Raw genomic sequence first — 24510 nt, 5'->3', positions numbered from 1 at the left:
TGACATCACCATGGTTACACAGAAAATGTCAGGAACAGTAATCAACTTGATTGGGACCGAATGTCCTGGATCATTTTATCTCAGAACTTCTGTGTCTTGGAGAGTCTTGCAGTACCCAACCAACGTTAGTAAACAATCAAAATGTTTTGACTCCAGGGTCTCTTGTAGAATCCAAGCATTAATTCTGAACTTAATTTACCACAGAAGTAATTTTGAACAACGTTTTCAGTGTCTGGTGTCTAACGGCTGACTGGGTGCCACTACGAGGACCAGATGTCAAACCCAGCTGCACTGTCACATGAGCTGAAAGGGCAGTTTGACTTTCGTTTTCATAAAAACGCAGACTACTGCATCATAGATGCATAGACCTATGTAGGTTATTGTACACACCACTGCCTGCCTCCATTATAACTTAACATAAGTGTATTATGTGAGGAGACACAGGCACACTTTGACCGATGTTGAGGTGAGAAAAGAGTCTTGTGGATGTCACAAACCTCCAAATGGAAATGGCAGCTTGTGTGAGTAAACAACCAATCAACAAGTTGCCTCATCATTTCCTCCTTCAATAATAGCTATGATGTCACCGTATAGTATATCTCTGCTTTCACCGGCTCTTTTATTATGACATCTGTCAAGAGCTGTCTCAGACCGTTCTCACTCGGCCCCTGTCCACATGATCCTCTAACAGCACTAAGACAACGCTGAGAAGAAAATAAAACATACTTTAGAAGTGGTTTTCACAAAGGACCTTAAAAGGAGCATGCACTCACCAAATTTCCAGAGCTGCACAGCACCACGTTTCCAAGAATTCCTGCCTACACTCTCTAACTCCACTCTCCAAGAAGAAACTGTTATTCAGAACAGAGCAACATAATATTCAAAGTCAGTCAGTCCTCCCTCTTCACCAATCTTTCACCTTATACCGTTCACTCAAATACTGTCTGTAGACAACACTCCTTTTTTAAAATCTCACCCTGAAAACCGGGTGTGCTGTGCAGCATGTGAACTGTACTTTTCCCCCCCAGTGCCTGTAAACTCAATCCCCTAACTAATGATCTCTTCTGCTCAACCAATGGACCGAGAGGCCCCTCCCAGCAACAAGCAAATGATTCCCAAGTTTCATTTAGGCCAGGGTAGGCTAGAGGGAGGAGACAGGAAGAGGGAGGAGAAGAAGGGGTAGGGCATTGACTATCCAAAATGTTGTCTGTGAAGGACTGCCGTTGACTGTTAAGGCTGTGGACCGAGCAGAAACACATTCATCATGGGAGTTATGTAGTCCAAAACCCTGGGATCGATTCGGGGGCAAGGTTTGATCAAACTGACTTAAAGGAGCAATAACAAAGGGTCACTCCACTATTGTTTTGGTAAACAGCTGAGGGATATGACTGGAACGTTTGAACCTCTCTCAAATTCATCAAACAGAGCTATGGATCCAAGGACTGACAACACATGATATCAACATTATACTTTTAACCATGTTTTGAGGGTTTACAGTTTCTTTACATTTTTTTTTTGACAAACAAAGAAAAGCAAAGCTCATATTTGGGTTCCGATGTGGTACAACTGTTGAACAAAACTCTTGAGGCATTCGTAAGTTGTATTTATCAAGAATCAATGGGTCAATAATTAATTTAAAAGTCAAAAAATTGATGTACCAATAGCAGATTGCCCCTTTAACAGAGAGGATTTTGAGCCTATAGGGAATTAAATCCAAGGCTCTAGAGTTACAGTTGCGTGGAATGAGGGAGAGCGATGAGAGAACGGGACAGGAATTTGAACAGCTGCACAATAATTAGGGAGTGTTCATCCAAAAGCCATCTCCAGTTGCACTACACAGGACATGTAGCAAGAACAGTGCAAACCATATCTGCCTCTGTTACCATTCTGGAAAATATTCTAAAGAATTCTTGAGGTGTTCTAAAACTAACGAGGGATATTATCCAACCAGATTATTAAGACTTAATGCACACTCCCTACAGCAGATGTCGACTTTCGTTTGGTCTGATGTTTCAAGTCTGTTGTCAACACGGCAATTTAAACATGCTATTCACTCAGTGTAACAATCGTTGAAAAGTATATTCATGTAACATATAATACGTTAGCTCCAACTCGAAGCCAGAATCCTTTTTAATGGCCATGCTTGGCTCATTATGCGCGGTCAACTTTCACCTCAGCAAGACTCGATTGTGAACATAACCAATCCATGACTGAATGACAAAGAGGTGGGAGATATGTATCTGATCTCCATGTGTCAGTTCATTCTCATTATTCCTGACTTCTGCAGAGATCCTCTGCCAAGCTTGAAGCTAATCTCGTCCTTCTCTATTCATGTTCCACGTTCCACAGACTACATAGAACCTAGGTGTCTTTCATCTCTGCACAAGGACCCAACTATACGATTCTGAGATTACTGAATTATGCATAGAAAATTGGCATGATTACACAACAATACCCTCAACACAGCAAAACATGTTTTGAAAGGATGACGTCATCTTTTCATGATCAAAGTAGGAAGGTAGGCTACTGACTGTCAATGAGGCAATAGACTGCATATATAATTTTAGCTTGAGCCAAGAATGCTATACCCATGAATGCATCAATGATGGCTTTGTTACATCTACTCAATAAACACTAACTGACAATTCTTGTTTAATCTTGTTTCGTTAAACCACCATTTCAAACATTTATTTTATTGTCCTTTGCTCATATTTAGAAAACATTTCCTCCGGCGCATTCATCTGGTTAGTGGCAGAGAGAAACGTTGAGGGGTCAGAAAAGGCAGGTGTTTGGTGTTGTTTGGTTCAGGTGCCCTGAACATGTGGGATCTGTGTCTGTGAATCTAGTGGCACTACCACTAGGTGTAGATGGGGACAACTTCAATAGGTTTCCTGCTTCATGACACATTTTTTTTTTTTTTAATCTTGTGCCGTTCCAAGCCTAAGATAATAAGATTATATGTTAACATTGTTTTAACATGTTTGTACTAAAATAAGAATTGACAATGCACCACCTCCACATCTTTTTCAGGGGATGTCTGAACTCATTGTCTCGGTTTACAGTTGACACACATCTTTGTTCCTCCCTGTCTGACTTTCTAGGGTGTTTGTTTTCTGGGAGCGATAATATTGCTTATTCAACAGCATTATATTCATTTTGACATATACATGCAGTGGGATTGCTCATCATCTGGCCATATATCTAAGATGTCTTGCACTCCATAAAATACTTCTCTCTGGCTCTACTTTCACACCGACACACACGATTTGACTAAACCGTTCTGGCAAAATCTTAAATCATCATGACCCAATCTTCCTATCTAGGTTTGCTCAAGTGCCTCTTGATTGCCACAACACAACTTCACTTCTGTCTTGCTGAAGCATTGTTGTCAACTTCAACTCTGTGTTCCTGAAGCATTGTTGTCAACCCAACCTGGTAAATGGTAAACAATTTTTTTTATTTTATTTTATTTTATTTGATCAGGTTGACTGAGAATACATTATCATTTGCAGCAACGACTTGGGAAATAGTTTCAGGAAAAAAGACCATTGGAAACTGGATGTGATTGTTTTACCTGTAATACATTTCATGTTTAGTTTGTAATGAAATAAAGACCATCAGGAAACACAATGGAAAAGAACTGGGAAGTAAAGAATCAGTAACTAACAGAGAAGGAAAGATCACCCCCATGTCTTTTAATCACATACTGTACCTTTGAAAAACGGATTTATTTTCTCTGTAGCTGAGGAATAGTATCTAAGAAACAAGCCTCAGACTCATCGATGGACAGGAAAATATCTAATACTATGGGGTTCACAACCTGCTTATATACAAAATAATAGTAATAAACAGAAATACAGGCCAAATGTAATTTATCCTGAAATAAGTGAATCGAGGCTGTTTAAAGATAAAAAGTGAGTTATATTGTACACATCACCCATTGAGCGGAGAGTGTTGCGGGGGTCCTTGACACATTGATGGACTGCAATTTAAATAAAGCTTGGCTAGCTGGAACTGAATAGCTTTTTAATTGCAGCCATTTTCTTTAAAAAATGGGGGTGACTGGTGACTGTCAGGGACTACAGATGCCAGGCAAACAGTTTTTATACTCGTCTTGGTGGCACCAGATGTTTGCCTGCCATTTTAGCTATTACATTAATTACCTAGAAAACTCATTGTTTCACTGCATGCATTGAGTTACTGAAGTGGTGATACTAAACATGAGCATAAAAGCTCATTTATTTGCATCACCTACCCTCGTGAATTTACACAGTCACAGAGCATGGCATGCTAAGTGATAAGAATAACACATATCAGTCATATCATATGCAGTGATGAAGTGTCTGCATACTGTAGGTTCCTGTAGTAGTCTGATATTTACAGTAGCTAACACCATATAACCCCACAACCCTGCTATATACCTAACCCAATATAATAGCCTGATATATACCTGACCCAATTTAATAGCCTGATATATACCGAACCCAATTTAATAGCCTGATATATACCTGACCCAATTTAATAGCCTGATATATACCTGACCCAATTTAATAGCCTGATATATACCTGACCCAATTTAATAGCCTGATATATACCTAACCCAATATAATAGCCTGATATATACCATCACTGGGGCCAAGCTTCCTGCCATCCAGGACCTCGAAACCTCTATTAAAAGGTGTCAGAGGAAGGACCTAAATATTGCCAAAGACTCCAGCCACCAGCCACTCCAGCCAACAGTCATAGACTGTTCTCTCTGCTACAGCGGAGCAATCGGTACTGAAGCGCCAAGTCTAGGTCCAAAAGGCTTCTTAACAGCTTCCACCCCCAAGCCATAAGGCTTGCTGAACAGCTAATCAAATGGCTACCCGTACTATTTACATTGAACTCCCTTTTTTATGCTGCTACTTGCTGTTTATTATCTATGCATAGTTACTTTAACTCTACCTACATGTACATATTACCTCAATTACCTTGACTAACCTGTACCCCCGCACATTGACTCGGTACCGGTACCCCTGTAAATAGCCTCGCTGTTGTTATTAATTTTTTTTTATTTTTTACTTTAGTTTATTTAGTAAATATTTTTATTAACTCTTATTCTTCTTAAAACTGCATTGTTGGTTAAGGGCTGGTAAGTAAGCATTTCACAGTATGGTCTACACCTGATGTATTCGGCGCATGTGACAATGTCATGGATCCCTCTGGAACTGTGTCATTACACACACCTGGTCCCCATTTTCCTGATTGTAATTGTATAAATGTGCCCTTTGTTTCATCATTGGGCTGTCGATTATTGTTCCAATGTCCGTTGGTCGTGTGAGTACCTGTGCTGTGTTGTTTTGGCTTTCGTGCTGCATGTATTGTGCAGATGATTACGGATCTCGTCCCGTGTAAGATCATTGAGCGCGCGTGTGTTACTGGTCTCGCCCCAGTGTATTTATTTGGGGAACTCCTCGCTCTTTTGTTTGGGTTTCTACCCTGTGTTTTGTATATGTATTTGTTTGTTCTTCGTCCTAGTGCATTTACAGTAGATGGCACACTGTAATTTTGGTAAATAAAAAAACCCTATTACGCATTCCTGTGCCTGTCTCCCGATCCCTTTAAACTGATGTGACAGACAAATAAAATTTGATCGGATTTTAATTTGTTAACCTAACACCAAATAACCACTTATAATAGCCTGGTCTATACCTAACCTCAACACCCCATCAACCCTAGAGATGTGTAGAAATAGACCCATGTGAGCTAAATTGTATTTTTTTTTAATTATTCAAAATCAGCATTCTCTGGTTACTGTATCTTCATCTCTAGTGAAGGTGTTGCTTCCCTGTTTAGTAAAACCCAGATCTCTGTTCCATTAGTGAGATGGGCTAGTTGTCGTTTAAGTGATAATGCCCAAGAAGCCGGTGTTCGGAGGATGTTTTCAGGCCTGAGACGAAGTCCAATATGTCCTCCAAACACCGGGCATTATCACTTTTATTCAACGGGTTACCAACATATCCAAATAATGATTGACATATTTTCATTAAAAACTTTATTTTTATTAATTTATTCATACTATTTCATCCTTCCAAAAGATATAGTCCCGAAACAAATCTACGGTTGCTACCCAAGCCCGCTGGTTGTTTGTTCTATTGATTCAGTTGAAAGAGACCTATGGACGCGTTTGTTCTAAATGTTACACTGCCATACTGGCTGGCAACATTCTTATCCCTTGCTTGCTAGCTAGCCAACTACGGCTAACTTACAGACACTTCAGACAGAATAACAACAGTAGCTGCATTTGTTTAAGCTGTTTTCTAGTGACAATAATTTGGATACATCCATAACAATGAGCTGATGACGCACGATTTCACCTGGATTAGAAAATGTACTCTCTCGCCAGGACACTGTTGTTCAGAGGATCTAGCCAACAACACAGCTAACACAATAACTTCAAACTGAAGCTGGAAAGACTGCAAACTAGCTGCACTTCATTTTGTTGTACATATATTTTGTTATATATATATATATATATATCCATAAAAATGATGCCAGCTGATTCATGATTTTGACTGGCTGAGAAACGCTGCCTGCCTCTCTCTCTCTCGTCCTGACTCCTGACCCCTACATGTTCATTACTGGACAGTTGGAGATCAACTTTCAATATTGAAACAATGTTGCAAATGTCGGAGAGACCAGACAGCAAGGTTTATACAAATCTCCGCTGTTGAGAACTAAATGTTAGTCTAAAAGAAACGTGAGGTAATGTCTAGATGCTTTTTATAGTGGAGATCAAGTTTATAACTTCCCTGCCTGGGCTGATGAGACAGGGGATTGCTCAGTCAGATGGAACAGAGTAAATAGGAATTTTAACGTAGTGACGGTAGTAACTTGTGGAATAGACACCGGCTGGAATGCACTTTTAACCAATCAGCATTCAGGATTAGACCCACCCATTGTATAAAATTTGTGAAAACACTGCTCCATTTACACAGACAGGCCGGTCCAGGAAGACTTCTGATGATTGGTTCTGGAGACACACACACACACACACACACACACGATTCGGGAGTAAATTGAGCAAACTATGATTCAACGGTGTTATTGCGTGTGAAAGTGTAATCGCTGCGAATATATTTCTCATCTCTGTTCCCATGGTGATGCTGACTAAACATGGAGAATAGTTTTGTCAGTATTCTTCAAAGGATACATTTTCTGAACTAATGCATAACACCACTGTAACAGCCCATCACATCACAGCATCTCGCTAACGACCATGCTTGTTTTAACATACAGTACTCACAAGTTTAAAACTCCTCCCATGTACTTACATCCACTTCAACGTACTAATTTCTTCTATCTTCATTTTGGGGATTGAATCTGTTATTCTCTTAATTACTTCACGCCAACCCTCTCTCAATTCCCTCTGTCCATGTGCAATTGAACAAAGTGTATCCTGTGCCTAATTCAACTTTGTACTGTATGTCCTTATTTATTCTAATTTTAAAACATATTTAATAAGTGTCTAATTTAATCAAAATACAAACTCAAAGGACACAGCTCTAATGGGTTTTTTTATTTTTTATTTAACGAGGCAAGCCAGTTAAGAACAAATTATTATTTTACAATGATGGCCTACCGGGGAACAGTGGGTTAACTGCCTTGTTCAGGGGCAGAACGACCTATTTTTACCTTGTCAGCTCGGGAATTCGATCCAGCAACCTTTCGGTTACTGGCCCAACACTCTAACCACAGGCTACCTGCCGCCCCGATGGGGTTCAGCTCTAATGGGGTTCAGCTCTAATGGGTTTCAGCTCTAACGGGGTTCAGCTCTAATGGGGTTTACCTCTAATGGGTTTCAGCTCTAATGGGGTTCACGTCTAATGGGTTTCAGCTCTAACGGGGTTCAGCTCTAATGGGGTTTATCTCTAATGGGTTTCAGCTCTAATGGGGTTCACGTCTAATGGGTTTCAGCTCTAACGGGGTTACCATCTTTAGTGGTAAAAAAATAGTTTTTAGCAAAACAATAACTTCAAGGAGTTGGTCTGAAGGTGCCCTCTGATGTCACCCCCCCCCCCCAACACTTGTCCCATGTCATGAGGTGAAAAGAAGGACTGGACTGCTACTTTAAACAGTGGATCACATTTATTTTAAACAGAGATTTATTTCACTAGAGGAAGACAAAGATGACATCATCACATGCAGAGTTCTGTGTTAAGTTTTCATTATTATTTTTGTGAGAAACTTGAGATAATGGCAGGATGTGTGATAGGTGACACAGACAGTATACCCAGTGGGGATTCTCAGTGTTGGCATTTGGGGCTTGACAGTACTAGTGTCAGGTGCCAGAGGCCGATACCAGATAGAGAAATGAGGAAGGTAAAGCACAGTAAGATGGAATAGAACTGATGTCAAGCTTGAAACCATAGAAATACAATTCTATTTCTATACCTGAAGCAGTGGGAGGTGGAAAATTACAGGCATCATTTCTCTGAGTACAGCCCTTCTGTTTCAAAGTTAAATCTGTTTAAAATGAGAGTAGTTAGCAACGTTTTCCTGATTTCACGTTGACTATATAATTGAGTTTCAGCAGTCTCCTGCAAAATGAAAATGCACATTCCATATAGTAAGATTTACAAATATACAATTTGAATAGAAAAAACGTTACCATTTAAATCACCATTCCCTGGTGGGTGTACCAGTGACCATCTTTGAATTACAATTCAGAAAATTCAAAATAATTATACAAAATCTTAATTTCTCCCCCCTCTTATTGTTATTGAGGTGACATGATTAACTCTTACTAATCAACTCTAGATGAACAACACACATATATAAAGAGAGATGTTACAGTCCACTTTGCAGGGAAGGACCCATTTCCACCAATAACTAGCTATCTCCTACCCCCATCGCCCAACACTAGCAGGTCATATACTGTACTCTAGGATCCTGCTTCTGCCAGTCACAGGCAATCAGTCAGTTACGTGACCTGTTATATCTTATGGCCGATTGAAACCTGTGATTCCTACTTTACTCGTAACATGACTGTCCGTTACATTCGTTGAAAAATATTCTCCAACTTTGTCTCACTCGTCAAAATGTCCTTGATTCGTGGTAGGGAGTGGGGGCAAATAATTTGAAAGCTGCACGCTCACAATTAGTACGGGGAGACTGGGGGAAGTAACATATTTGGTATTTTCGTCTACTATAGACCTGTTAGGTTTATCTTCGTTAGGTTTATATTTAGCCCACGTCCCCGCAGGATGCCTTTTTGTCTCCTGGTAGCACATCATTGTAAATAAAAATTTGTTCTTAACTGACTTGCCTAGTTAGATAAAGGTTATATAAAAAATGTAGTGACTCTCTATTTGCCTTCAGCATGCATTGCTTAATGTCTAAAGAATCCACATGTTCCACTGAAATATGAGAAATTGGACACATTTACAATCATGGTCTAAAATTTAACTCACATTTTTCTGGTCTCGGTATTGACAAGGTCTCAACCCCCTCCTCCTGGTCTCGTATTGACCCAGTCTCGAGGGGGGGGGGGGTCTTGTATTGACCCCCCCCCCCAGTCTTGGTCTTGAATTGGCCTCGCTTTAGGTGGTCTCACACACAACACTAGTCAGCCATGCCAAACTGCACCAGTTCCCAATTATCAGTTTCATTGGGTCTATTTTGCTGGTGTTTAAACCTTATCAGAGCCACAGTCTGTTCTGTGCTTTGTGCTTAATTGGAGAGCTATTCTTGATTAAAGCTTGTGCACGATTCGCTCAGAATAGGCTGAGGCTTCCTGGGAGCAGTCATGCAGGAGTGTGAGAATATGTTGTGGTTGAGTCACGATCACCATAATACTGACGGCCATTTATGGCCAACATTATATGAAAACAAATAACACTCTCATTATGTTGTCTCTTTTTGACTACACTAAAGAAATGGATGTTTAGCGAAAATAATGGAAGTAAGAAATAATAGGTAAAACAATGATTTTTCATCTGAGAATAGAGTATAATCAAAAAGTATTATGCCCATGTACCACGCACGTACACACGCACACGCACACACGCACGTACACACGCGCACGCGCACACGCACACACACACGCGCACACGCACACACACACAAACACACACACACACACACAAACACACACACACACACACACACACACACACACAGATATATGGCTATTTCCTCCTACATGCCACTTTCAACTTTTTACTTTCCTTATCATCTTCTTTTAGTTCTATGGAACAAAAACTGCTTTCAGGCGGCAGTGGAGTAGTGCCACAGTACCCAAACCAACCAATAAGAGGAGCTCTGGCACTTACTTATCTGACCACAGAGAAGACTGTTGTTCATCAGTGTGATGGTTTTCATCACTTTCACACTCCTCCTTTAGTTGGATCTTTGTAAGGCCTCTAATTACGGAAATTCTTGGCATCATCTTGCACAATATGTCCCTCAGAATAATCTCCTTTGCCATTCACTTAATGCAGTATGAATGTCTTTCTCATTAGAAGTATTGACAGTGCCTTCTATGGTCTCCCTCCCTCAGATCTGTGTTGCTGCCACGCTTATTCTCTAACCAGATGCCAACCCTCTCTTATTCTTTATTTTTTCTCCATCCTCTTCTTTCTGCTCCACCCACTCTCTCCTTTCTCACTAGTGCCCCTGCTTTCTCTCTTTCCCTTGCCCACCTCTCCTTCCCCCTCTTTCTCCCTCCCCTGTCCGCCTCTCCTTCCCTCTCTCTCTCCCTCCCCTGCCCACCTCTCCTTCCCTCTCTCCCTCCCTCCTCCTTGCTCTGTGTCCTGTTCATGGCTCAGATCAGCATGAACGAGAGTGAGTGAGCCAGTGGATGCGGGCGGGAGTCAGAGGCTAATGCCAGACGACTGGAAATCTATGACGCTTGGTTTGGCCCAGGGGGTGGGCGACAGCAGCCAATACAGTGTGTGTCCCAGATATAGTCTGATGGAAGAAGAGAAACATGGCTAACTAAAGCAAAGATCACGGGGAGAGAGAGTGTGTGTGTGTGTGTCAGTGGGTGTCGCAGTCGGTCAACCATATAACCACCAACACATCCCATAGGGCTTTTGTCAACCAGTGGCCACCCTCTTGTGAGAGAATCTGTGTGAAGAAGAAAAAGGAGGAGGAAAAGAAGAAGGAGGAAAAGAAGAAGGAGGAGAAGAAGGAGGAGGAGGAGGAGAAGAAGGAGGAGGAGGAAAAGGAGACGAATGAAAAAGGAGTAGGAGGAGAAGAAGGAGGAGGAGTAGAAGGAGGAGGAAAAGGAGAAGAAAAGGGAGTAGGAGGAGAAGAAGGAGGAGGAGGAGGAGAAGGAGGAGGAGGAGGAGAAGGAGGAGGAGGAGGAGAAGGAGGAGGAGGAGGAAAAGGAGAAGAAAAAGGAGTAGGAGGAGAAGAAAGAGGAAGAAGAGGAGGAGAAGGAGAAGGAGAAGATGGAGGAGGAGGAAAAGGAAGAGAAGAAGAAGGAGAAGGAGAAGAAGAAGAAAAAGGAGTAGGAGGAGAAGGACGAGGAGGAAAGTAGGAGAAGATAAAGGAGTAGGAGAAGAAGAAGGAGGAGGAGGAGGAAAAGGAGAAGAAGAAGAAAAAGGAATAGGAGGAGGAGGAGGAGGAGAAGAAGAGGAGGTACAGTACCAGTCAAAAGTTTGGACACACCTACTTATTCAAGGGTTTTTCTTTACTTCTACTATTGTCTACATTGTAGAATAATAGTGAAGACATAAAAACGATGAAATAACACATATGTAATCCTGTAATAACCAAAATGTTTTTGGTTCTTTGTGAGACGCAGAGTAGGTGAAAGGATGATCCCTGCATGTGTGGTTCCCACCGTGAAGTGTGATCAAATCAAATGTATTTATAAAGCCCTTCTTACATCAGCTAATATCTCAAAGTGCTGTACAGAAACCCAGCCTAAAACCCCAAACAGCAAGCAATGCAGGTGTCGAAGCACGGTGGCTAGGAAAAACTCCCTAGAAAGCCCAGAACCTAGGAAGAAACCTAGAGAGGAACCAGGCTATGAGGTGATGGTGTGGGAGTGTTTTTCTGGTGGCACTGTCTGTGATTTATTTAGAAATTAAGGCAGATTTAACCAGCATGGCTACCACAGCATTCTGCAGTGATACGCCATCCCATCTGATTTGCGCTTAGTGGGATTATAATTTGTTTTTCAACTGGACAATGACCCAACACACCTCAAGGCTATGTAAGGGCTATTTGACCAAGGAGGAGAGTGATGGAGTGCTGCATCAGATTACCTGGCTTCCACAATCACCTGACCTCAACCCAATTGAGATGGTTTGGGATGAGTTGGACCGCAGAGTGAAGGAAAATCAGCCAACATGTGCTCAGCATATGAGGGAACTACTTCAAGACTGTAGGAAAAGCATTCCAAGTGAAGCTAGTTGAGAGAATGCTGAAAGTGTGCAAAGCTGTCATCAAGGCAAAGGGTAGCTACTTTGAAGAATCTCAAAAATAAAATATATTTTGATTTGTTTAACACTTTTTTGATTACTACATGATTCCATATGTGTTATTTTATAGTTTTGATGTCTTCACTATTATTCTACAATGTAGAATATAGTAAAAATAAAGAAAAACCCTTGAATGAGTAGGTGTGTCCAAACTTCTGACTGGTACTGTAGAAGAAGAAGAAGAAGAAGAAGAAGAAGAAGAAGAAGAAGAAGAAGAAGAAGAAGAAGAAGCTGGTGACCTCCTGAGGGAAACGGCATTGAAGTGTTATTGCCTCATTAGACAGGAACCAGTGTGAGTCTATATGTGGTTCCTGTACCTGCTGTGTGTGTGTCTCTGTCTGTCTGTCTGTCTGTCTGTCTGTCTGTCTGTCTGTCTGTCTGTCTGTCTGTCTGTGTACATTTTGCCTGTTTCTGCTGTTCTATGTGAGTAGAGCGTACACCATGGGTTTCTCTCTTTAATCCATCATCCTTCCTCAGGACCATTTTTATCAGGGTTTACGTTTTGAGAGGCTACAATAAAGCTGAGATGAACACCTGCATGTGCATACCACACATCTCCATGTGTGTGTGTTTGAGAGGCATTCTGGTCTATCATCCTGTGTCTGTGCGGTCATTGATTTTACATCCCCCTGTGGATTTTGGGACCGTGCGTTTAATCAGCTGAGAAGAGAAGAAAGCATAGATATGGTAATATATCTGCAGCAGCTCAGTAAGCCATGTCTGAGCCTCGCCAATCGTGGTTAAATCAATTACCCTGTGTGTTTGCTCTTCCCAGCATGCTTTTGTCACACGTCTCTGACCTTGTAGAAACATCCTCTGAGCGGGCTTGAGCTAAACAAGAAACAGCACTAATCACTGAAATGGAAATGTCCCCCCGATCGGCAGGGAAACATCAATCGACGACGGAAGAACTTGTGCTGGCAGATAAAAAATGCTGTGACCATGGTAAACTGTGGATGCGATATCCATAACTGGGACAAAACAACTACCCCTGCAGAATCTTGATGCACAGGCTGCAAATCTCTTTGTGGATAAGAAATGCACAGGTTATTCTCCCAATTTATTTCAGCAGTTCTGAAGCCTCTCCCTGCCTGAATCTGATTGTTTTGCATCACAATAGCCATTAATAACATCATAGTGCCTCTCATTGAAGAGGGAAATGACTGTGGGTGTTAGGGTTAGGTTGCTGCCGCGAGAGTGAAACCTTTCATTAATGATGCACGGCATCCTGGGTAGCTGGTTAACCTGCGGTTGAAACCCTGACTTCAGCGTTTAGTCACTGACTCAGAACATCTCTCATGAATGATGGACTGAATGGAGAAATCAAACCAATCAGTCTCTTTGTGATCGCTGTGCACCAAGCTAACCCCCCCCCCCCCCCCCCCCCCCCCCCAAAGTGCCAACTTAAGGTGTGTGTGTGTGATTGGAATCTGATTTTTCAACAGGTGATTTCACCATGAAATACAGGCAGTAGAAAAGTTAGAATGGTTGGCGGAATGAAGGGTTGAAAGTTGGAAGGGTTGGAAGCATTGAAGGCGTGAAGAGTTTAAGTTTTGAAAGTTTGAAGGGTTGGAAGGGTTGAAGGGTTAGTAGGGTTGAAAGGTGTGAAGGGTTGAAAAGTGTGAAGGGTTGGAAGGTGTGAAGGATGGAAGAGTTGGAAGGATGGAGAGATTGGAAGGTTTAGGAGGGTTATAGAATGAAGGGGTGGAAGGGTTGAAAGGTTGGACATGTTGAAGGGTTGAAGGGTTGGAAGGTGTGAAGGGTTGGAAGAGTTGGAAGGGTTGAAGGGTTGAAGAGTAGGAAGAGTTGGAAGGATAGGAAGAATTGAAAGGTTGGAACGTTGGAAGGGTTGAAGGGTTGGAAGGTTTGGAATGGTTGGAAGAGTTGGAAGGGTAGGATTGGTTGAAGAGTTGGAAGGGTTGAAGGCTTGACGAGTTGGAAGGGTTGAAGGGTTGAAGAGTAGGATGAGTTGGAAGGGTTGGAAGGGTTGAAGGATTGGAAGGGTTGGAAGGGTTGACAGTTTGGAAAGTTTGAAAGGTTGTAGGGATTGTAAGGCTTGAAGAGATGGAAGGTCTGAAGGGTTTTAAGGTGTGAAGAGTTGGAAAGGTTGAAAGATTTGAAGGGTGGGAAGGTTTGAAGGCTTGAAGGATTGGAGGGTTGGAATGGTTGGAGGGCTGGAAGGGTTGCACAAATTAAAGACATGAATAGTTGGAAGGGTTGAAAGGTTGAAGATCTGAAGGGTTGGAAGGGTTGAAGGCTTAACCTCTCTTGGGTAAGGGGCAGTATTTTGACGTCTGGAAGAAAAGTGTGTCCAAAGTAAACTGCTGGTTACTCAGGCCCAGATAGGATATGCATATAATTAGTAGATTTGGCTAGAACACACTCTACAGTTTCTAAAACTGTTAAAAGTATGTCTGTGAGTATTACTATTTTCAATGGCTATCACTTTAATTATAAGGCCAAGTCCTCCCAGATTGCAGTTCCTAGGGCTTCCACTAGATGTCAACAGTCTGTAGAAAGAGTTTCAAGCTGGCTTTTGGAAAAATGAGCCAGAAATTTTAGTTTTTCTAGGTGGCTCCCATTTTGGCTGTAGTGTTTCCAAGCGCGTGGAAGAGAACGCGTTCTTTGGTATTTTTCTCCGGTAAAGACAATAACGATTTTCAGTATTAAATTTGATTGTTTATTTATGTATAAGGGTCCCTAATGTTTGATTCTAAACATTGTTTGACTTGTTTGGAAAAGTTTATTAGTAACGTTTGGGATTCATTTTGTATGCATTTTGATGGAGGGAAACTGGGTGGATTATTGACTGAAGCGTGCCTGCTAAACTGAGTTTTTATGGATATAAAGAAGGACATTATCAAACAAAAGGACACATTTTGATGTAACTGGGACCTTTTGGAGTGCCAACAGAAGAAGATCACCAAAGGTAAGGCATTTATTATATCGCTATTTCTGACTTTCGCATTGCACCTGCCTGGTTGAAATATGTTTTTCATGACTTTGTATGCGGGGCGCTGTCTTCAGATAATCGCATGGTTTGCTTTCATCATAAAGCCTTTTTGAAATCTGACACTGCGGCTGGATTAACAAGAAGTTAAGCTTTATTTTGATGTATTACACTTTAGATTTTATGAAAGTTAAATATTTATAATAGTGGAGTTTGAATTTCGCGCTCTGCAATTTCACCGGATGTTGGCCAGGTGGGACACTACCGTGTTGGAAGCGTTGAAAGGCTGGAATGGTTTGAAGGTTTGGAAAAGTTGAAAGATTGGAAGGTTGAAGGGTTGTAAGAGTTGAAAATATGACGAGTTTGAATGCTTGAAGAGTTTGAAGGGTTGTATGGGTTGAAGGAATCAGGGGTTGGAAGGGTTAAAGGGTTGGAAGGTTGGAAGGCTTAAAGGGTTGGAAGAGTTGAAGGAGTGAAGAGTTGAAAGGTTTGAAGGGTTTGAATGTTTTGAAGGTTTTGAAGGGTTGGAAGGTTTGAAGGTTTGGACTTGTTTGAAGTGTTGGAAGGGTTGGAATAGTTGAAAGGTTGGAAGGTGTGAAACATGGAATAGTTGGAAGGATTGGAGGGGTTGGAAGGGTTAGATGAATGAATGGTTGGAAGAGTTGAACAGTTTTAAGGGTTGGAAGGGTTGGTTGAAGGGTTTGACGGTGTGAAGGGTGAAAAACTTGGAAGGGTTGAAGGGTTGAAAGGTTGGAAGGGTTGAAGTGTTGAAAGGTAGAAGGGTTGAAGGGTTAAAGAGTTGAAAGGTGTGAAAGGTTGGAAGGGTTGGAAGGAATAAAGGTTTGAAAGGGTAGAATGGTTGGAAGGGTTGGAAGGTTTAAAGGTGTGAAGAGTAGGAAGGATTTAAGGAGTGAAGAGTAGGAAGAGTTGGAAGAGTTGAAGGTTGGAAGGGTTAGAAGGATTGGAAGAGTTGGAAAGGTTGGAAGGGTTGGAAGGCTTGAGGGCCTGAAGGTTTGGAAGGTGTGAATAGTTGGAAGGGTTGAAGGTTTTGAAGAGCTGGAAGAGTTGAGAGTTGAACATTTTAAGGATTGGAAGGTTTGAAGGCATGAGGAGTTGGAAAGAATTAAGTTTTGAAGGGTTGGAAGGGTTGAAGGGTTGGAAGGGTTGGAAGGTTTAAAGTGTTGGAAGGCTTGAAAGGTTGGAATGGTTGGAAGGGTTGACTTGTTGGAAATGTGAATGATGGAAGAATTGGAAGGTTTGGAAGGGTTGGAAGTGTTGGATTTGTTGAAGAGTTGGAAGGGTTGGAAGGTTTGGAAGCTTGGAAGGGTTGGAAGAGTTGAAGGTTTAATGGTTGGAAGGATTGAAGGGTTGGAGGGTTGGAAAGGAAGAATGCTTGAAGAGTTGAAGAGCTGGAAGGGTTGAATGTTTGAAGGGTTTGAAGTGTTGGAAGGTTTGAAGGCTTGGAGGGGTTGGAAGGGTTGAAGGGTTTGAAGGTGTGAAGGGTGAAATAATTGGAAGGGTTGGAAGGGTTGAAGGGTTGAAGGGTTGAAGGATTGGAAGGATTGAAGGTCTTAAGAGTTGGAAGGCTTGAAGGAGTGAAAGGTTGTAAGGGTTGAAGAGTTGAAGAGTTGGAAGGTGTGAAAGGTTGAAGGGATGGAAATGTTGGAAGGTTTGAAGGGTGTAAGGGTTGGAACAGTTGTAAGGGTTAAAGGGATGGAAGAGTTAAATGGTTGGAAGAGTTAAAGGGTTGGAAGAGTTAAAGGGTTGGAAGGGTTGAAAGGGTAGGAATGTGTGAAAGGTTGGAGGGTTGAAGGATGTAAGGGGTAGGAGGCTTGGAAAGTTTGAATGTTTGAAGGGTTGGAAGGATTGGAATGTTTGGAAGGGTTGGAAGGATTGGAATGTTTGGAAGGGTTGAAGGTTTGAAGAGTTGGAAGAGTTGAGGGTTGAACATTTGAAGGGTTGGGTAGGAAGGCTTGGAAAGTTTGAAGGGTTGGAAGGGGTGAAGGTGTAACAATATAACTTTAGACCGTCCCTTCGCCCATACCCGGGCTCGAACCAGGGACCCTCTGCACACAGACAACAGTCACCCACGAAGCATCGTTACCCATCGCTCCACAAAAGCCGCGGCCCTTGCAGAGCAAGGGGAACCACTATCGTCAGAGCAAGTGACGTCACCGATTGAAACGCTATTTAGCGCCCACCACCGCTAACTAGCTAGCCGTTTCACATCCGTTACAAAGGGTTGTACGGTGTGAATGGTTGAAAGGGGTGAAGGGTTGGGAGGGTTGAAGAGTTGAGGGGTTGGAAGGTGTGAAGAATGGAATAGTTGGATGGATTGGAGGGGTTGGAAGGGTTAAATGAACGAAAGGTTGGAAGAGTTGAATGGTTGGAACGGTTGGTTGAAAGGTTTAAAGTTGTGAAATAGTTAGAAGGATTGTAAGGGTTGAAGGGATGAAGGACTTAAGGGCTGGAAGAGTTGGAAGAGTTGGAAGGGTTGGAAAGGTTGAAAGGCTTGAAGGATGGAAAGGTTGGAAGGGTTGAAGGTCTTAAGAATTGGAAGGCTTTAAGGTTTAAAGGTTGGAAAGGTTGAAGGGTTGGAAGAGTTGAAAGGTTGGAAGAGTTGAAGGATGGAAGGGTTGGACGGAATAAAGGTTTGAAAGGTTTGAATAGTTGAAAGGGTTGGAAGGTTTGAAGGTGTGAAGGGTTGGAATGGTTGGAAGGGTTGGAATGATTGGAAGAGTTGGAACGGTTGGAAGGGTTGGAAGGGTTGAGGGCTTGAAGGGTTGGAAGGTGTGAATAGTTGGAAGGGTTGAAGATTTGAAGAGTTGGAAGAGTTGAGGGTTAAACGTTTTAAGGGTTAGAAGGTTTGAAGGCATGAGGGGTTGGAAGGGTTGGAAGATTTGAAGGTGTGAAAAGTTGGAAGGCTTGAAGGTTTGAATGGTTTGAAGGTTTGAAGGTTTGGTAGTGTTGGAAGGGTTGGAAAGGTAAGAATGGTTGAACGGTTGGAATGGTTGGAAGATTTGAAGGGTTGGAAAAAGTGAATGATGGACGAATTGGAAGGATTGGAAGGTTTGAAAGGCTTGAAGGATAGGATGGGTTGGAAGGGTTGAAAATTTGAAGAGTTGGAAGAGTTGAGGGTTAAACGTTTTAAAGGTTGGAAGGTTTGAAGGCATGAGGGGTTGGAAGGGTTGCAAGTGTTGAAGGTGTGAAGAGTTGGAAGGCTTGAAGGTTTGAATGGTTCAAAGGTTTGGTAGTGTTGGAAGGGTTGGAATGGTTGGAATGGTTGGAATGGTTGAAGGTGTGAAGAGTTGGAAGGCTTGAAGGTTTGAATGGTTTGAAGGTTTGAAGGTTTGGTAGTGTTGGAAGGGTTGGAATGGTTGAAGGGTTGGAAGGTTTGAACGGTTGGAATGGTAGGAAAATTTGAAGGGTTGGAATGATGAATGATGGACGAATTGGAAGGATTGGAAGGTATGAAAGGCTTGAAGGATAGGATGGGTTGGAAGGGTTAGCGGTTTGGAAGGGTTGTAATGGTTGGAAGGGTTGTAGGATAGACGGGTTGGAATGGTTGAAGGATGGAAGGATTTATAGGTTGGAAGGTGTGAAGTGTTGGAAGTGGTGGAAGGGTTGAAAGGTTGAAATGGTTGGAAGGGTTGAAGGGTTGGAAAGTGTTAATGATGGAAGAATTGGAAGGATTGGAAGGGTTGAAAATTTGGAAGGGTTAGGAGGTTTGGAATTGTTGATGAGTTAGAAGGTTTGGGGGGCTTGGAAGTGTAAGAAGGGTAGGATTGGTTGAATTTTGGAAGGGTTGGAAGTTTATTTTAATTTAATTTATTTCACCTTTATTTAACCAGGTAGGCTAGTTGAGAACAACTTCTCATTTGCAACTGCGACCTGGCCAAGATAAAGCATAGCAGTGTGAACAGACAACACAGAGTTACACATGGAGTAAACAATTAACAAGTCAATAACACAGTAGGAAAAAAAGAGAGTCTATATGCATTGTGTGCAAAAGCCATGAGGAGGTAGGCGAATAATTACAATTTTGCAGATCAACACTGGAGTGATAAATGATTAGATGGTCATGTACAGGTATACAGGTAGAGATATTGGTGTGCAAAAGAGCAGAAAAGTAAATAAATATAAACAGTATGGGGATGAGGTAGGTAAAATTGGGTGGGCTATTTACCGATAGACTATGTACAGCTGCAGCGATCAGTTAGCTGCTCAGATAGCAGATGTTTGAAGTTGGTGAGGGAGATAAAAGTCTCCAACTTCAGCGATTTTTGCAATTCGTTCCAGTCACAGGTAGCAGAGAACTGGAACGAAAGGCGGCCAATTAGGTGTTGTCTTTAGGGATGATCAGTGAGATACACCTGCTGGAGCGCGTGCTATGGGTGGGTGTTGCCATTGTAACCAGTGAACTGAGATAAGGCGGAGCTTTACCTAGCATGGACTTGTAGATGACCTGGAGCCAGTGGGTCTTGCGACAACTATGTAGCGAGGGCCAGCCGACTAGAGCATACAGGTCGCAGTGGTGGGTGGTATAAGGTGCTTTAGTAACAAAACGGATGGCACTGTGATAAACTGCATCCAGTTTGCTGAGTAGAGTATTGGAAGCTATTTTGTAGATGACATCGCCAAAGTCGAGGATCGGTAGGATAGGCAGTTTTACTAGGATAAGTTTAGTGGCGTGAGTGAAGGAGGCTTTGTTGCGGAATAGAAAGCCGACTCTAGATTTGATTTTAGATTGGAGATGTTTGATATGAGTCTGGAAAGAGAGTTTACAGTCTAGCCAGACACCTAGGTACTTATAGATGTCCACATATTCTAGGTCGGAACCATCCAAGGTGGTGATGCTAGTCAGGCGTGCGGGTGCAGGCAGCGAACGGTTGAAAAGCATGGATTTGGTTTTACTAGCATTTAAGAGCAGTTGGAGGCCACGGAAGGAGTGTTGTATGGCATTGAAGCTCGTTTGGAGGTTAGATAGCACAGTGTCCAAGGATGGGCCGGAAGTATACCGAATGGTGTTGTTTGCGTAGAGGTGGATCAGGGAATCGCCCACAGCAAGAGCAACATCATTGATATATACAGAGAAAAGAGTCGGCCCGAGAATTGAACTGCACCCCCATAGAGACTGCCAGAGGACTGGACAGCATGCCCTCCGATTTGACACACTGAACTCTGTCTGCAAAGTAGTTGGTGAACCAGGCAAGGCAGTCATTAGAAAAACTGAGGCTACTGAGTCTGCCAATAAGAATAAGGTGATTGACAGAGTCGAAAGCCTTGGCATGTTCGATGAAGACGGCTGTACAGTACTGTCTTTTATCGATGGCGGTTATGATATCGTTTAGTACCTTCAGCATGGCTGAGGTGCACCCGTGACCGGCTCAGAAACCAGATTGCACAGATTCAAGATGGTCAGTGACCTGTTTGTTGACTTGGCTTTCGAAGACCTTAGATAGGCAGGGCAGGATGGATATAGGTCCGTAACAGTTTGGGTTCAGGGTTACTCCCCCTTTGAAGAGGGGGATGACTGCGGAAGCTTTCCAATCCTTGGGGATCTCAGACGATATAAAAGAGAGGTTGAACAGGCTGGTAATAGGGGTTGCGACAATGGCGGCGGATAGTTTCAGAAATAGAGGGTCCAGATTGTCAAGCCCAGCTGATTTGTATGGGCCCAGGTTTTGCAGCTCTTTCAGAACATCTGCCATCTGGATTTGGGTAAAGGAGAACCTGGAGAGGCTTGGGCGAGTAGCTGCGGGGGGGGGGGGGGGGGGGGGGGCGGAGCTGTTGGCCGAGGTTGGAGTAGCCAGGAGGAAGGCATGGCCAGCCGTTGAGAAATGCTTGTTGAAGTTTTCGATAATCATGGATTTATCGGTGGTGACCGTGTTACCTAGCCTCAGTGCTGACTGCGTGTATTGGTTCCTGACTTCCCTGAACAGTTGCATATCGCGGGGACTATTCAATGCTATTGCAGTCCGCCACAGGATGTTTTTGTGCTGGTCGAGGGCCGTCAGGTCTGGAGTGAACCAAGGGCTATATCTGTTCTTAGTCCTGCATTTTTTGAACGGAGCATGCTTATCTAAAATGGTGAGGAAGTTACTTTTAAAGAATGACCAGGCATCCTCAACTGACAGGATGAGGTCAATATCCTTCCAGGATACCCGGGCCAGGTCGATTAGAAAAGCCTGCTCACAGAAGTGTTTTAGGGAGCGTTTGACAGTGATGAGGGGTGGTCGTTTGACTGCGGATCCGTAGAGGATACAGGCAATGAGGCAGTGATCGCTGAGATCCTGGTTGAAGACAGCGGAGGTGTATTTGGAGGGCCAGTTGGTCAGGATGATGTCTATGAGGGTGCCCTTGTTTACAGATTTACGGTTGTACCTGGTGGGTTCCTTGATGATTTGTGTGAGATTGAGGGCATCTAGCTTAGATTGTAGGACTGCCGGGGTGTTAAGCATATCCCAGTTTAGGTCACCTAACAGAACAAACTCTGAAGCTAGATGGGGCGCGATCAATTCACAAATGGTGTCCAGGGCACAGCTGGGAGCTGAGGGGGGTCGGTAGCAGGCGGCAACAGTGAGAGACTTATTTCTGGAGAGTAATTTTTCAAATTAGTAGTTTGAACTGTTTGGGTATGGACCTGGAAAGTATGACATTACTTTGCAGGCTATCTCTGCAGTAGACTGCAACTCCTCCCCCTTTGGCAGTTCTATCTTGACGGAAAAGGTTATAGTTGGGTATGGAAATCTCTGAATTTTTGGTGGCCTTCCTGAGCCAGGATTCAGACACGCTAACATCAGGGTTAGCAGAGTGTGCTAAAGCAGTGAGTAAAACAAACTGAGGGAGGAGGCTTCTGATGTTAACATGCATGAAACCACGGCTTTTTTGATCACAGAAGTCAACAAATGAGGGTGCCTGGGGACATGCAGGGCCTGGGTTTACATCCACATCACCCGCGGAACAGAGGAGGAGTAGTATGAGGGTGCGGCTATAGGCTATCAAAACTGGTCGCCTAGAGCGTTGGGGACAAAGAATAAAAGAAGCAGATTTCTGGGCATGGTAGAATATATTCAGGACATAATGCGCAGACAGGGGTATGGTCGGGTGCGGGTACAGCGGAGGTAAGCCCAGGCACTGGGTGATGATAAGAGAGGTTGTATCTCTGGACATGCTGGTTGTAATGGGTGAGGTCACCGCATGTGTGGGAGGTGGGACAAAGGAGGTATCAGGGGTATGAAGAGTGGAACTAGGGGCTCCATTGTAAACTAAAACAATGATAACTAACCTGAACAACAGTATACAAGGCATATTGACATTTGAGAGAGACATACAGCGAGGCATACAGTAATTGCAGGTGTTGATTGGGAGAGCTAGCTAAAACAGTAGGCGAGACAACAACAGCTAATCAGCTAGCACAACAACAGCAGGTAAAATGGCGTTGACTAGGCAGAGAGGGTCGGATTAACCACACACAGAGCCTGAGTGCGGCTGGGGCCGACAGATAAAAACATAAACAAACAGAATGGAGTACCGTGATTAATGGACAGTCCAGCAGGCATCAGCTATGTAGCCAAGTGATCACAGTGTCCAGCAGGCATCAGCTATGTAGCCAAGTGATCACAGTGTTGAAGAATGGAAGAGTTGTAAGGTTTGGAAGGGTTGGAAGGTTTGAAGAGATAAAAGGTTGGAATTGTTGAAATGTTGTATGGGTTGAAGGGTTGGAAGGTTTGAAAGGTTGGAAAGGTTGAAGGAAGGAAGGGTTGGAAAGGTTGAAGGACTGAAGGTTTGGAAGGGTTTGAACGAGTTGAAGGTTTAACGGTTGGAAAGCTTGAAGGCTTGAAGGGTTGGAAGGGTTGTAAAGAGTTGAATGTGTGAAGATTTGAAAGGGGTGGAAGGTGTGAAGGGTTGAAGGGTTAGAAGGTTGGAAAGGATGAAGTCTTTAAGGGTTGAAGAGTTGGAAGGTTTGAAGGGTTGGAAGGCTTGGAAGTCTTGGAAGGATTGAAGGGTTTGGAAGTGTTGAAGGGTTGATGGGTTGGAAGGGTTGAACAAGGTAAAGGGTTGGAAGAGTTGAAAGGGTTAGAAGGGTTGGAAAGGATAAAGGCTTGAAGGGTTGAAGTTTTGGAAGGGTTGAAGGTTTGAACATTTGGAAGGTTTGAACATTTGGAAGGGTTGGAATGGTTGGAAGGGTCTGAAGGGTTGAAGGAATGAGGGGTTGAAGGTTTGGAAGGGTTGGAAGGGTTTGAAGAGATGAAGGGTTGGAATTGTTGAAAGATTGGAAGGGTTGGAAGGTGTGAAAGGTTGGAAACGTTGAAAGATGGAAGGGTTAAAGGACGGAAGGGTTAGAAGGCTTGAAAGAATGAAGGGTTGGAAGGGTTGGAAATGTTGGAAGGTTTGAACGGCTTGAAGGGTTGGAAGGCTTGAAGGGTTGGTAGGTGTGAAGGGTTGGAAGGTGTGAAGGTGTGGAAGAATTGTAACAGTTGAAAGGTTGGGAGGCATTTAAAGGTTGGAATTGTTGGAAAAGTTGAAGGTTTGGAAGGTTTGAATGATGGAAGATTTGGAAGGTTTGAATGTTTGAAGGGTTGAAAAGGTTTGAAGGGTTTGACGGTTTGAAAGGTTGGAAGGGTTGGAAAGTGTGAAGGGTTGGAAGATTTGGAAGGATTGGAAGGGTTGGAAGGATTGAAGTGTTTAAGTGTTGAAGGTTGGAAGGGTTGGATGGATTGAAGTGATGGAAGGTTTGAAGGATGGAAGAGTTGAAAGTGTTGGAAGAATTTAAGGGTTGGAATGGTTGGACGTGTTGAAGGGATCCCCCACTTCCAAGAAAATGTATAACATTTAAGCGTATTTATTGCAGTTCTACACAATTTAAAAAACAAAAAATGCATTTGAGAACGGTATAAACAAGCAACATTGACTCCAGCCATTATCACCTTGTTGCTTTAGCTTAGTTCACCTCAGTCAATAGGGGACTTAACACTACAAACACGTCATACAATAATTAGCTATACCATCTACTAAAGCCATGTCTACCTCTACACTGTTGAGCTGTTATCTTCAGCTGTGTTGGTGCACTCTCCATAAAGG

The 24510-nt window shown here is 42.9% G+C and overlaps 1 protein-coding gene and 1 long non-coding RNA gene across 4 annotated transcripts in view; one reads left to right on the top strand and one right to left on the bottom strand.

The window, feature by feature from the left end:
• The window catches only part of LOC110501894 (glycophorin-C), a 40391-nt gene extending 39262 nt beyond the window's left edge, over positions 1 to 1129 (bottom strand). Inside the window, exon 1 of one of the 2 annotated variants that reach the window (XM_021579751.3) lies at positions 774 to 1129. The gene's annotated coding sequence lies outside the window, so the exon portion shown is untranslated. The remainder of the gene's footprint in view (positions 1 to 773) is intronic. The other variant, XM_021579752.3, reaches the window with a different exon arrangement.
• Positions 1 to 24510, top strand: part of LOC149972874 (uncharacterized) — a 390242-nt gene that overhangs the window by 247355 nt on the left and 118377 nt on the right. The gene's annotated exons all lie outside the window — the stretch shown is intronic.

Source organism: Oncorhynchus mykiss, chromosome 22 (genome assembly GCF_057628025.1).
Source record: "Oncorhynchus mykiss isolate SJ-2025 chromosome 22, ASM5762802v1, whole genome shotgun sequence".
NCBI lineage: Eukaryota > Metazoa > Chordata > Actinopteri > Salmoniformes > Salmonidae > Oncorhynchus > Oncorhynchus mykiss.
Note: the sequence above shows the minus strand (reverse complement) of the source record. Positions and strands in the feature narration are given on the sequence as shown.